Consider the following 15,194-nt stretch of genomic DNA (forward strand, 5'->3'; position numbering starts at 1 on the left):
GCACATAATAGGAACCAAATTCTTGAGGTGAATTGAACTGACATCTAAAGAATCACTGGAAACTTGTCCCTATCATCCAAGTGTGGATACACCTCTTTCTGTCCTCACCTAAACATGGGGTTATGGTTATCTACACCGTAGTGAAAGAATTTGCGCTACACCCTAAGCCTGTTGTCCCTTCAATGCCAACATTCTCAGGAGACCTGAGAGTTTGCTGAGGGTCTAACACAGACACGCAAGTGCAGCAGACACACTCACACACAATACACACAAACAAAATCCTGAAGCATCACAGATTACATTTTTATCTCACTGAAGTTTATAACTAATTGACTCTGTCCATCTGTTAGAGAGTATTTAATTTCCTTCTAATTTAGTTTTTTCCCCTTGGTCAGCACTTTTCAATTTCATTGCATGTAATAACAAATGCTTCTATTGACTAAATGAGAGACTAGGAATTAGATGTGGTCTGGGATAAGTCAACCGATTTCTTTTATCCCAAACGAAAACTTAGGACATTAATGTTTCTCAACCAGTTGGTAGAGATCATTATTTAAATTCAAATTAAAGAAAAACAAGCTTGGTTTAAAATTAAAACAACTCCAATCAGGAACATGATTGCAGGAGATCTCCAACTACCTCTTCGATGGGTATCTTACAGATAGCAAAGATGTAGTTAATGTGATAGCCTAGATTTTTCCAATAATAAAGCATATCAGCTTAGTCTGGAGACTGACTTGCTAATTATTCAGGCCCTAAATAATGCAAGCCATGTTCTCCTTTATTAGCTAATATCTTTCAGAGTTTGGAAAGATGGTTATAAAGACCAATTAAAGATGCAGCTCTCTGACATGCTGGACCAGTTCATAATCTGCACAATATGAAATGTCATGTCAGAAAGTCATTATCAGAATATTTTCCCCTAGTTTATATTAGTTTTTAATTTTTTTCTTCTCTTTATATCACATCCAATACAAAGCCTCTGATAGTGTTGTTATAACTCTTGTTCAATAACAAGAAATAGTAATTCCATAAATTTTCTTGGTACTACCTTAACCTTGCATCAGATAAACAAGTACATTGGGAACTGTGGCTAATACAGCTGAATATGAAACTAATGTGCTGTATTTGAATAGAAAAAAAGAAGAAAGTGAGTACAGAAGCAGCCTGAGTAATTAATAGATAACCTTGTTACGTGAAAACGCTATTCTTTTATTACATCTGTTCCATTAACAAGTATTTGTTGGAGGAAAATCTGTTGTTTTATGTACAGAGAAATGCTGTGCTTTAAACAGTCCCGCTTTATTAATTTAGAGCTTTTCTGTCACTCAATACTTTGGAATATATTTTTTCCCATTTAGTAGATAAGAGTGAATCACAATATTCCTACTATGGTTCAAAGGTCATGACAGTGATTCCGAAGAGCATATTTAATCCTGTTATAACTTTCTCAAAGTAATTCTTCATGTAATTTTAGGGAATTAATCTGAATATAAGTGAAAAGGTATGTGGCAGTCTGGATACTGACCGTCCAAGTGTACTCATGCTCCAAAACTTGGAACCTGTGAAGGTTACATTATATTACAAAAGGAATCTGGCAGGTGTGATTCAATTAAGGAGTTTGAGATGAGATTATCCTGGATTATCCAGGTGGGCTCCGTGTAATCACACCATCCTTATTAGAAGTAGACAAGAGGGGCATCTGGGTGGCTCATTCGGGGAGGTGTCCGACTCTTGATCTCTGTTCCAGTCTAGATCTCAGGGTTGTGAGTTCAAGCCCTGTGTGGAGCCTACTTAAAAAAAAAAAAAAAAAAAAAAAAAGAGCCAGGAGCAGTCAAATCAGAGGAGGAGACTCTGTGATGAGAAAAGGAGAAATGAGTGCTGCACTTTGAAGATGGGGGGGGGGGCATTAGCCAAGAAACACAAGCAGCCGCTAAGGCTAAAAAGGCAAAAAACAGCATTTTCCCTCAGGGTCTCAAAACGGAACTAACCCTCCCAAACACTTGACATTACCCCAGTTGGAAAGATTTTGGACTTCTGACCTCCAAAACTATAAAAGAATTCGTTTATGTTGTTTTAATTGATGATATTTGTGGTAAATTGTTACAGCAGCAATGGGAAACCAATACAATGTAGTTTTAAAACTTGCGATAAAATCTCTGAAGCATGCAGGCCCTTTGGGGGTTGTCCCTTTTATACCCTGTTTCTCATAGAGCAGAGGTCTGGAGTCAGGACTATATGGTTAAAATCATGTGCTATGAATTATTAGGTCTGTAACAGTAGGCAACTTATTAATCTCTTTCAGTCTTATTTTATCTACAAAATAGGAAAAAGTAATAGCATCTGCCTCTTTAAGTAATTATAAGGATAAAATAAGAAAATACACGTAAAAGCATTTAACATAGTGCTTGGATGCAAAATAAGCAAAAAAATTTTGTTATTATTATATTTTAGGCAAATGCTTAACTCTGTTGGCCCCATTCAATATGAATGTTAGTGTAGAAAAAAATCAGTAAAGAACAACTTAATAAGAGTTAACTTTTATCACTAATGGGTAAAGCAAGTCTGGGGTAATCAAAAGACTTAGCTGACATCAGGACCCAGGAAGTCACAGGGAATGGAAGGATAGAGAAAGTCAAGGTGAGGCACTGATATCAGAAAGAGAACTAATATTTATTGAATACTTTCTCTGTGCTATACTGGACTCTTTAAACATGTTTAACGGTCACGACGCTGCTATAGGAAAGATATTACTATCTTTGTACTTTATAAATGAGAAAAGTGAGGCAACAAAAATTTTAAGTTGCTCAAGGTCACATGCTTTGTAAGTGACACACTAAAGATCTGAACTACAACCTGACAACTTTATAGCCCAGGTGCTTGAAAACACCTGTAACAGGGAAGGTCTGGCATTAAGTGAGCTAAATCCCTCTTTCTGGGCTGGAATCCAGTCCACACTGGTGCTGGTCGCTTAGTTGGAATTTAGTCCGAGGACATTTGACTCCACATCCAAGATGCAGGAATTGTATCTTTATCTTTATGCGTGCAAGATTTGCTAGGGGCTTACTTAAGCACGGTCAGGGAAGTTTTTTAGGGGAAGGATGAAGATAGAACTTACGCTAGAGCCCCTAATGGTTAGACTATTTTTCTAGTAAATTCCTTTATAAAGTAAACTATCTCTCCCTAAATTATGTTTTTGGCTAATAAAATTTTTATTTTAGGGGGGAATATTCAAGAAAAGGTTTGACTATATTCGGTGCTAGAATAATAAATACTGTAAGTATGGTACATCTAAGTGGAAAAATGAATTTAGCTCACTGTGTGATAATGGACTTCACCGATCATGGGTGTTTTGAAGAGAATGGATTCTAAAGTTAGAATGCAGTATCTCTGATACAAGATGTGCCTCAGCTTTCCACTAGGACAATTCTCTGTTCGTGGACTCTTGCCTACTCTCCAGTAGCTTGATTCTGTGATGATACCGCTAGTTTGTTTCTTGTTTTTGTTTTTTTTAAATCCCTGTGCCTCGTTGGTTATGTCCAAAGAAAACGGACCATATTTGAATCATAGAATTGAAGGATCTGTATTTTTGTTATCCAGTTATTTTATCATTTTATTGGGGGGGGAGGGAAGACCAAAAAAACCCCCCAAAACCAAAAAAAACCACAACTTTCCATCCAATTAAAATTTGCCTATTTGATGTCCAAGTGGTTTATCAATCATAAATACAATATCTGCTCGATATTTGAACAATTCTACTCACATACGTTTTACTATCTTCTCTGTACTTAATAGGCAATAATTTCTATGATGCTTTTCTGTTCCTTTTTAAAAAATCAGAGCATCTACCCTCAGGCTCTGAGGTGAACAAATGAAGCCATAAAAGTGTTTGCATTTCTTTCTCAGATAATAAGGCCATCTTTCCCCAGTCTCCCGGAAAATAAACTTTGGGGTCAACTTTGACGTTTGTTTCTATCCTTATTTTGTTCAGTGTCACTAGTCCTGTAATGACAGTGCAGTTATAGGTGCTATTCATTGGGCTCTTAATGTATGTCAGGATATCTTCTAGGTGATGCACACATATTGAAATATTTGTTCAAAACATCCTAATAACATGGATACTGTTATTATCTTTGTTTTATCAGTTAGGAAACTAAGGTATTAGAAAGTTAAAGAGCTTCCCCATGACCTTACAGTTGGAGACTAGAGAAGTAGTAGAGTAATTTTCTGGTTGTTCTTTTTGTTTTACTCACCTTTTTCCTCTGTCCAATATATATTCAATACATCGACTGGCAATTCTTTCTTAAAACATCTCACTGTCATCATATTGCACTCATCCTGAAGAATCAGTAACATTTACGTAATGCTACTGCATTTGTTCCTAGCATTGGCCTAGCTTTAGGTTCTGTGTCATCTGCTTCATCGTGTACTCTGGCCTCCTCAGTGTCTTAGTACTCTTTGCTTCTCTCACTCCCAACACAATGAAGGGTCATGATTCCTAACTCAGAACACGTAGGGTCGGGTGGATAAGATAATTCAGAAATTTTGGATCTTAGATAATAATGAAGGCATACTCGCATAATATTTAGCAGCCCCATTTGGATCTGAGGCAGCATCTTTAAACACAACAAACACATGAATATTTTTGCAGCTAAATAAATAAATATTCACACCAAGTGGGCTACATAAAGACTATTAAAAATTTTGTATCAGTTCAATTTTTACCAATAAATGAGTTATAAAAACTTTCAGCTTTCAGAATTTCTTAGATTTCAGAATTGTACCATGTTCCTTATCTCCATGTCATCTAGTTATCTTACATGTAACCTTATTCCCACACTCAGGTATGTAAATCTTATTTGTGCTTCAAGACACAGCGGAAGACACACCCCTCATGAATTGAATGCAGGAACACACCCCAGTGCCTCTCTTTCTTCTGCACCCAAAAGCTGACCCGCATAGTTTAACATTCGATGTTCCTGTAAGTATTCCCCGTGTATTCATTTTGGTCAACTTGACCCAAAGCATACAGGGACTAAGGATCATGTCTTATTATTTTATATCACTCTACAACAAGCTAGACATGTTAAGAGTTTAAATTACTGTCTAAATATTCTTATAACTATTCTAAGAAGTTGGACCAATTCTGTTTAACAAGGTAAATAAAGTTCATAAGAAATAATAAAGATATGAAAGTTTCCTAAATGTTTAGTTATATTTCCATCCTCATAACATGTTAGAACTTTTCTCATTTTTTAATTATATGTAGAGATGTGTAATTATACTACATATTTTAGGATAGCTGCTGTAATGTGTACAAAAATCCTGGTGTTTGAAAATGGGTAGGTCACAGTGTGACTATTGATAAGTAAACCATTGTGAGCCGAGATTTCCCCATCTGTAAAAATGATAGCTAATAACACCTACCTTCACAAGTTTTTCTGGAAGACACTAAATGCTCAATCCCACACTCCCCTTGTTTGACAAAGAAAAGAAAAAATGGCCTTCTCTGCCTACAAACTTGGTCCCATAACTTTGCAGACACTTATTGGTCTTTAGAGCAATTAATTCATCCCTACAGAGGAGAAAAAACTGTTTCAACTCTTTCAAATTAGGAAGATGGATTTCTTAAGGCCTTTCAAGGACTGTTATCAGTGAATGAATCTATGAATTCACCTCATTGCTTAATGTATGTTATATATTTTTTGTTTGTTTGTTTGTTTACAGTTTATTGTAAAGAACTAAGGTGGTGTTTGGCTTTTAGGAACACTCACCTTAATCGCAATGAATTTTTTTCCCCCCAGGGATGTTTATCTTTTACAAAATCAAAAATTCTAAGACTTTCCATGGACTAGCTTGTTTCACTTCTTTGGTGGGTAGAAAATAAGGACAATCAAGAAAACTTAAAGTCCAAACCTAGAGACTTTCTACACTTGGGATAATGCAGGTGTTCTGGTAGTATTCTAGGAGAACTCCTGCAACGTAGGTGATAATCAAAGGAATCTGGTAGTATGTAGTTGGTGGTTGTGCTTCACATGAGAGTACTGCATTTAAAAGTGTCTAGTTAGGGGCGCCTGGGTGGCACAGCGGTTAAAGCGTCTGCCTTTGGCTCAGGGCGTGATCCTGGCGTTGCGGGATCGAGCCCCACATCAGGCTCCTCTGCTATGAGCCTGCTTCCTCCTCTCCCACTCCCCCTGCTGTGTTCCCTCTCTCACTGGCTGTCTCTATCTCTGTCAAATAGGTGAATAAAATCTTTAAAATAAATAAATAAATAAATAAAAATAAAAGTGTCTAGTTAAATTAGAAGACTTTTTTTTAAGGGATGAATTTGATACTGTATGCTATCTAAGCTATCTAAATCTCCTGAAGAGGAGGGAGTTAAGATGGCGGAGGAGTAGGGGACCCCTTTTTCAGCCGGTCCCCCGAGTCGAGCTGGATAGGTACCAGACCAGCCTAAATAACCACGGAATCAGCCTGAGACGCAGGAAGATGCATCTGGATCTCTACAAATGAACATCTCCAGCGCTGAGTATTGAGGTACAAAGAGGGGAGCTGTAAACCGTGCACAGATATCGGAAGATAAACGGAAGGGGGAGGGAGCCGCCGCGTTTGGGCTCCGGGAAGCGGCAGTCACCTGCACGGGGGAGCGGGCGGACTCGCGGTTGGCACCCGCGAAACAGCAGACTGAGACCCTGAACCGGGTGCGCGCGCCACCAGGCTTCTCCCGAAACTCCGGAATCGAGGTGTGCGCACCGGGCATAGACTGAGACCAGGAGACCCGGGAGCGTGCAGGGCGGCCGGCCGGTGGCTGGTGGCATTAGAAACACAAAGGACAGAGACGCGCCAGCCCTGGAAGTGAGGGCAGGGACGCCGGGCTGGTGCGCACATCCCGGGACGCTGCAGGGTTGAGCAGCACCAACAGTAACAGAGTTAAAGTGGCCAGAACATCAGTGGAGAACGGGCCGCAATCCCTCTGTTCTGTGACAATGCAGCCTCTGCTGCTCTGACCCTCAGAAGAGGCATAGCCGGCCGCCAGGGAAAGCAGCCAGAGAACAAAAGCCTGGAAATACCGGCTCAGAGAGTGCCCATCCCCATCCCCCCTCGCAGGGGACATGGAGACTCTACCCAAACAGGGTTGCCTGAGTATCGGCGCGGCAGGCCCCTCCCCCAGAACACAGAAGGCAGGCTGAAAAATCAAGAAGCCCACAACCCGAGGCGCCTGGGTGGCGCAGTCATTGAGCGCTTGTCTCCGGCTTAGGGCGTGATCCCAGCGTTCCGGAAAGGAGTCCCTCATCGGGCTCCTCCGCTGGGAGCCTGCGTATTCCTCTCTCACTCCCCTGCTTCTGTTCAGTTCTTGCTGTCTGTCTCCCTCTCTCAGATAAGTAAATAAATAAAATCTTTAAAGAAGAAGCCCACATCCCTAAGATCCCTAAAAAACAAGGGGCACGGCCTGGGACCCAGTCAATAATTTGGGCTCTGGACAACCCCGCAACCTCTCCTCATCAGAATGACAAGAAGGAGAAGCCCCCCCCAGCAAAGAAAAGACAGTGAGTCTGTGGCCTCTGCCACAGAAATAATGGATATGGATATAACCAAAGTATCAGAAATGGAATTCAGAGTAACGATGGTCAAAATGATGAGTAGAATTGAAAAAACTATTAACGAAAAGGTTACCGAGAATAGAGAATCCCTAAGGACAGAAATGAGAGCGAATCTGACAGAAATTAAAAATTCTATGAGCCAAATGCAGGCAAAACTAGAGGCTCTGACGGCCAGGGTCACCGAAGCAGAGGAAAGGGTTAGTGAATTGGAGGATGGGTTAATAGAGGAAAAAATAAAAATAGAAGATGGTCTTAAAAAAATCCACGCCCACGAATGTTGGCTACGGGAGATTACTGACTCAACGAAACGATCCAATGTTAGAATCATCGGCATCCCCGAGGGGGTGGAGAAAAACAGAGGTCTAGAAGAGATATTTGAACAAATTGTAGCTGAAAACTTACCTAATCTAGCAAGGGAAACAAAAATTCGTGTCCAAGAGGCAGAGAGGACCCCTCCCAAGCTCAACCATGACAGACCTACACCACGTCACGTCATAGTGCAATTCGCAAATATGAGATCCAAAGATACAGTATTGAAAGCGGCCAGGGCAAAGAAATTTCTCACGTACCAAGGCAAAGGCATCAGAATTACGTCAGACCTGTCTACACAGACCTGGAATGAGAGAAAGGGTTGGGGGAGCATTTTTAAAGCTCTTTCAGAGAAAAACATGCAGCCAAGGATCCTTTATCCAGCAAGGCTGTCATTCAGAATTGATGGAGAAATAAAGACATTTCAGAATCGACAGTCACTAGCCAATTTCGTAACCACGAAACCAGCCCTACAGGAGGTATTACGGGGGGTTCTATAAAAGTAAAAAGGCCCCAAGAGTGATACGAAACAGAAAGTCACAGCCAATACAAACAAAGACTTTACTGACAACATGGCAGAATTAAAAGCATATCTCTCAGTACTCAGCCTTAACATTAATGGTTTAAATTCTTGCTTTAAACGCCACAGGGTTGCAGATTGGATAAAAAGAAATGACCCATCCATTTGCTGTCTACAAGAGACTCATTTTGAACCCAAAGATGCATTCAGACTGAGAGTAAGGGGATGGAGTACCATCTTTCACGCAAATGGACCTCAAAAGAAAGCTGGGGTAGCAATTCTCATATCAGATAAACTGGATTTTAAACTACAGACTATAGTTAGAGATGCAGAAGGGCACTATATTACTCTTAAAGGAAGTATTCAACAAGTGGATATGACAATTATAAATATATATGCCCCCAACAGGGGAGCAGCAAGATACACAAGCCAACTCTTAACCAGAATAAAGAGACATATAGATAAAAATACATTAATAGTAGGGGACCTCAACACTCCACTCTCAGAAATAGACAGAACACCCTGGCAAAAACTAAGCAAAGAATCAAAGGCTTTGAATGCCATACTCGACGAGTTGGACCTCTTAGATATATATAGAACACTACACCCCAGAACCAAAGAATACTCATTCTATTCTAATGCCCATGGAACATTATCAAGAATAGACCATGTTCTGGGACACAAAACAGGTCTCAGCCGATACCAAAAGATTGAAATTATCCCCTGCATATTCTCAGACCACAACGCTCTGAAATTGGAACTCAACCACAAGGAAAAATTTGGAAGAAACTCGAACACTTGGAGACTAAGAACCATCCTGCTCAGGAATGACTCGATAAACCAGGAAATCAAAAATCAAATTAAACAATTTATGGAGACCAATGAGAATGAAAATACAACAGTCCAAAACCTATGGGATACTGCAAAGGCAGTCCTAAGGGGGAAATACATAGCCATCCAAGCCTCACTCAAAAGAATAGAAAAATCTAAAATGCAGTTTTTATATTCTCACCTCAAGAAGCTGGAACAGCAACAGAGGGACAGGCCTAATCCACGCACAAGGAAGCAGTTGACCAAAATTAGAGCTGAAATCAATCAAGCAGAAACCAGAAGTACAGTAGAGCAGATCAACAGGACTACAAGCTGGTTCTTGGAGAGAATCAATAAAATTGACAGACCACTGGCAAGACTTATCCAAAAGAAAAGAGAAAGGACCCAGATTATTAAAATTATGAATGAAAAAGGAGAGGTCACGACGAACACCATTGAAATTGGAAGGATTATTAGAAATTTTTATCAACAGCTATATGCCAATAAACTAAGCAATCTGGAAGAGATGGAATCCTTCCTGGAAACCTATAAACTACCAAGATTGAAACAGGAAGAAATTGATTTCTTAAACAGGCCAATTAATTATGAAGAAATTGAGTCAGTGATAAACAACCTTCCAAATAACAAAACTCCAGGCCCGGACGGTTTTCCTGGGGAATTCTACCAAACATTCAAAGAAGAAATAATACCTATTCTCCTAAAGCTATTTCAAAAAATAGAAACAGAAGGAAAGCTACCAAACTCATTCTATGAGGCCAATATTACCTTGATCCCCAAACCAGGCAAAGACCCCCTCAAAAAGGAGAATTACAGACCGATTTCCCTAATGAATATGGACGCCAAAATCCTCAACAAGATACTTGCTAATAGAATCCAACAGTACATTAAAAGGATTATCCACCACGATCAAGTGGGATTCATACCTGGGATGCAAGCGTGGTTCAATATTCGCAAATCAATCTGCGTGATACACCATATCAACAAGAAAAGACTCAAGAACCATATGATCCTCTCAATCGATGCCGAAAAAGCATTTGACAAAATACAGCATCCTTTCCTGATTAGAACCCTTCAGAGTGTAGGAATAGAAGGTACATTTCTCAATCTCATAAAAGCCATCTATGAAAAGCCTACTGCAAATATTATTCTCAATGGGGAAAAGCTGGAAGCCTTTCCCTTAAGATCAGGAACACGACAAGGATGCCCACTCTTGCCACTATTATTCAACATAGTACTAGAAGTCCTTGCAACAGCAATCAGACAACAAAAAGGGATCAAAGGTATTCAAATCGGCAAAGAAGAAGTCAAAATGTCTCTCTTCGCAGATGACATGATACTCTATATGGAAAACCCAAAAGAAGCCACTCCCAAACTATTAGAAGTTATAGAGCAATTCAGTAACGTGGCGGGATACAAAATCAATGCTCAGAAATCAGTTGCATTTCTGTACACGAATAACGAGAACGAAGAAAGAGAAATTAGGGAATCCATCCCATTTACAATAGCACCAAAAACCATACATTACCTTGGAATTAACTTAACCAGAGACGTAAAGGACCTTTATTCTAGAAACTATAAATCACTCTTAAAAGACATTGAGGAAGACATAAAAAGATGGAAAGATATTCCATGCTCATGGATCGGAAGAATTAACATAGTTAAAATGTCCATGCTACCCAGAGTAATCTACACTTTCAATGATATCCCGATCAAAATACCGAGAACGTTTTTCAAAGAACTGGAACAAATAGTCCTTAAATTTGTATGGAACCAGAAAAGACCCCGAATCTCCAAGGAACTGTTGAAAAGGAAAAACAAAGCTGGGGGCATCACAATGCCGGATTTCGAGCTGTACTACAAAGCTGTGATCACAAAGACAGCATGGTACTGGCACAAAAACAGACACATAGACCAATGGAACAGAATAGAGAGCCCAGAAATGGACCCTCAGCTCTTTGGGCAACTAATATTTGATAAAGCAGGAAAAAACATCCGGTGGGAAAAAGACAGTCTCTTCAATAAATGGTGCTGGGAAAATTGGACAGCTACATGCAAAAGAATGAAACTTGACCACTATCTCACACCATACACAAAAATAAACTCCAAATGGATGAAAGACCTTGATGTGAGACAGGAATCCATCAAAATTCTAGAGGAGCACATAGGCAGCAACCTCTATGACATCGGCCAAAGCAACCTTTTTCATGACACATCCCCAAAGGCAAGAGAAACAAAAGATAAAAATGAATTTATGGGACTTCATCAAGATTAAAAGTTTCTGCACAGCCAAGGAAACAGTCAGAAAACCTAAGAGGCAGCCCACGGAATGGGAGAAGATATTTGCAAATGACACTACAGATAAAGGACTGGTATCCAAGATCTACAAAGAACTTCTCAAACTCAATACACGAGAAACAAATAAACAAATCAAAAAATGGGCAGAAGATATGAACAGACACTTTTCCAATGAAGACATACAAATGGCTAACAGACACATGAAAAAATGTTCAAAATCATTAGCTATCAAGGAAATTCAAATCAAAACCACACTGAGATACCACCTTACGCCAGTTAGAATGGCAAAAATAGACAAGGCAAGAAACAACAATTGTTGGAGAGGATGTGGAGAAAGGGGATCCCTCCTACATTGTTGGTGGGAATGCAAGTTGGTACAGCCACTCTGGAAAACAGTGTGGAGGTCCCTTAAAAAGTTAAAAATTGAGCTACCGTATGACCCAGCCATTGCACTACTGGGTGTTTACCCCAAAGATACAGACGTAGTGAAGAGAAGGGCCATATGCACCCCAATGTTCATAGCAGCAATGTCCACAATAGCTAAATCGTGGAAGGAGCCGAGATGCCCTGCAACAGATGACTGGATTAAGAAGTTGTGGTCCATATATACAATGGAATATTACTCAGCAATCAGAAAGAAGGAGTTCTCAACATTTGCTACAACATGGACGGCACTGGAGGAGATAATGCTTAGTGAAATAAGTCAAGCAGAGAAAGACAACTATCATATGATTTCTCTCATCTATGGAACATAAGAACTAGAATGATCAGTAGGGGAAGAAAGGGATAAAGAAAGGGGGGGTAATCAGAAGGGGGAATGAAACATGAGAGACTATGGACTATGAGAAACAAACTGAGGGCTACAGAGGGGAGGGGGGTGGGGGAATGGGATAGACCGGTGATGGGTAGTAAGGAGGGCACATATTGCATGGTGCACTGGGTGTTATACACAACTAATGAATCATCAAGCCTTACATCGAAAACCGGGGATGTACTGTATGGTGACTAACATAATATAATAAAAAATCATTATTAAATAAAAAAAATAAAAATAAATAAATAAATAAAAAAAATAAATCTCCTGAAGAAACTTGAGAACCAAACTATATGCTCTGGCTCTGAAACAAGGTGTTTGATGCTGAAGAGATTGGAAGGGTTCTCAGGTGTGCTCTTTGATTTGTAAAAGAGATGAGTTGAGCTGAAATGTCATAAAACTTACTGTCCTTTCTTCTTGCTACCAGCTAACATTTTACCTCTTACTCCCTAATTCTATCCAATGTGAACATTCTAATCATCTTATGTGTGCAATTTTACAAGAGGAACATCATTTACCTTCTCCAAGAGTCATCTTCTTGTCCACAAAATGGACTATTAATGGCATTGCATATAATTTTGAGGATTATAGATACAGCTAGTGCTTTTTCTAAGTACCTTTGTAACAGTTAACTAGAAAGAAGATGATTCTGTCAATGATGACAAGGGCTCCATTAATGAAGAAAATGTAGAGTAAACAAAGAGTAAGAAGATGAAGAGAAAAAAGAGGAAAAATCAGCAGAAGGAGAAGTGGAAGTAAAAGAAGAACAAGCTTGGAACATTGTCCCAGTTCTTTCCTATCCGAGTTCAAAACATTTTTCATTCATTAGTTCATCTCTAAGGATCTAGATGCCAGCTGTATCAAACCCTCATACATATCCACAAGACTAGACATATAACGGAATATGATTTAATTCAAGAGTATGGGCTTTGGAATTGCAAAAACATCAGTTTAAATCCTCATTTCGAAACTTGTCAGTTTTATGACCTGGCATAAATTACTTAACTACTCTGAACTTTAGTTACCACATTTTTAAAAAGGAAGATATTAATAACATCTACTTTGTGGGTTGTTGGAAAAATTATATGTGATGAAGATTGGACACAGGATTAGTATGATACGTAAGATATGATATGTGTTTCATAAATAGTGGCTATTACATTTATGTCTGTTGTGTACTATCCTCTTTTTCCATGATAATAATTATTTATTCTGTAGTAAGATCATCTAGTGTGACTTATACAGTGAAAACAAATAGGCTGAAGATTTTGGAGCTGCAATAAAGCTGGATTGCATAGCGTCCAACACTGATATTTCTTCTCTGTCATATTATCTTGAAATAGAATTCGAGTAACACAAAAGCTTCAGAAACTTGCATAATTAAAGTGGATTGTGAGTACATGTCTGTGGGTGTGTGCATGAAGTGTGACAGGAAGGAGAGAGGGGTAGTAAGAGAGAAGGACAAGGAGAAAGAGTTGGATAGGCAAACATTGAGCACACTGGTTAATGCTTTATTGATTGTTGATTAACTCACTAACAAGAAGTTTGCCATTTTGTTTCAGTGTGATCTTGTAGTGTTTTTGTGTAAATATGATTGATGAAACCCACCTAGGAAGCTCCAATTTTTTTTTTTACTAATCTGTTGCCATGACTTTTATTCTGAGCTATGAAATTATTTCTCCTTCATTTTCCTCTTGAATGTGAATGTGCAATCATTCCTAGACAGAAAAGAGACTTTCAAAAAGTGATCAGAGGGTCTCAACACTTGTAATAGAAGGAATGGAAGTGAGGTGCTATCAGTGCTATTTGAGGAACAGCAGGAAACCTTAATTTATGAATACTTTGGCAAACTTCTAACTAGAACAGAAAACTTTTAGCATTCAAATTTGTGGATATAATGAACTAACCCATGCGCTGAACTATTGTGCTGATTTCTACCAATTTATTTCTAATTTATAGGCATTTAAAAATTATATCCAGGGCCTCTTTTTTATACTGTCTAGCATGAAAAATATTGTTAAAATTAAATGAGCAGCATTTTTCTCAGTTCTGTTCAAACCACAGATGCTAGTTTTGATTTTATTTCTAACAGTGAGATTGAAATTCCATTTTAATATGCAGAACTGCAGCCCAGGGAGTCATAAAATACCGAGTGTTTTCATTAGATGATGGCCCTGCACCTCTAGTTAACAGGAAAGCTGATTCATCAAACAGCAACCATCAAGACAGCATTAACTAAAACCTGGAATGAAAACATGAGATTGGGGTGAAAATTACCTGTTTTGAATCATGTAATTGTAACTTTGGAGAAATTCCTAGTTTGTGGCATGAAACTGTTTCCAGGGATGCAGAAGTATTTGCTGTAAATTTGTTGCAGATGGTCTAGAGATTGAACATTTTCTGCATTTCAAAGGGATCTTAAATTTTATATCCGTTGTCGCTAATTTAAAGGAATGAACATTCACCCTTGTTCTCTCTGTTGTCCTAGCCCCCGAAAAAAGAAATGATTAGAATTAATTCTGCTTTTGAATTTGTCTCTAAAATATTTGCATATACAAAATAAAGAGTTGGAATTTGGGGCCATTTTATGCTAGTGGAATTCACAGGTATGGGAATCCAAGGTGACAGTCAAAACATCCCTGTGGACTCCAGCCAATGGATTGATGTCTTATCTGGCCATAAAATGGATTAGAGAAAAAGAGATAGCTTCCATTCTCCTAATGAACTATAATTACACTCTACCCTAAAAACAAAACAAATAACAACAGTAACATAAAAACAACAAAACCTCAATCTTTGTGATATATATATAGTTGCTATAATT

General features: G+C 38.8%; 1 long non-coding RNA gene across 10 annotated transcripts in view; it reads left to right on the forward strand.

Annotated features, from left to right (window-relative positions):
• Positions 1-15,194, forward strand: part of LOC123781326 (uncharacterized) — a 1,008,785-nt gene that overhangs the window by 939,264 nt on the left and 54,327 nt on the right. For 6 of the 10 annotated variants that reach the window (XR_015727459.1, XR_015727462.1, XR_015727463.1 and 3 more), the window contains one exon: positions 4,845-8,178. The exons of 1 other annotated variant lie outside the window; for it this stretch is intronic. This is a non-coding gene — a long non-coding RNA (uncharacterized LOC123781326). Of the gene's footprint in view, positions 1-4,844; positions 8,179-15,194 lie in introns of those variants that run through there. 3 more of the 10 variants (XR_015727453.1, XR_015727456.1, XR_015727455.1) reach the window with 1 other exon arrangement.

Source organism: Ursus americanus, chromosome 18, assembly GCF_024610735.1.
Source record: "Ursus americanus isolate L20-20 chromosome 18, mUrsAme1.1.p, whole genome shotgun sequence".
In the NCBI taxonomy this organism is placed as follows: domain Eukaryota; kingdom Metazoa; phylum Chordata; class Mammalia; order Carnivora; family Ursidae; genus Ursus; species Ursus americanus.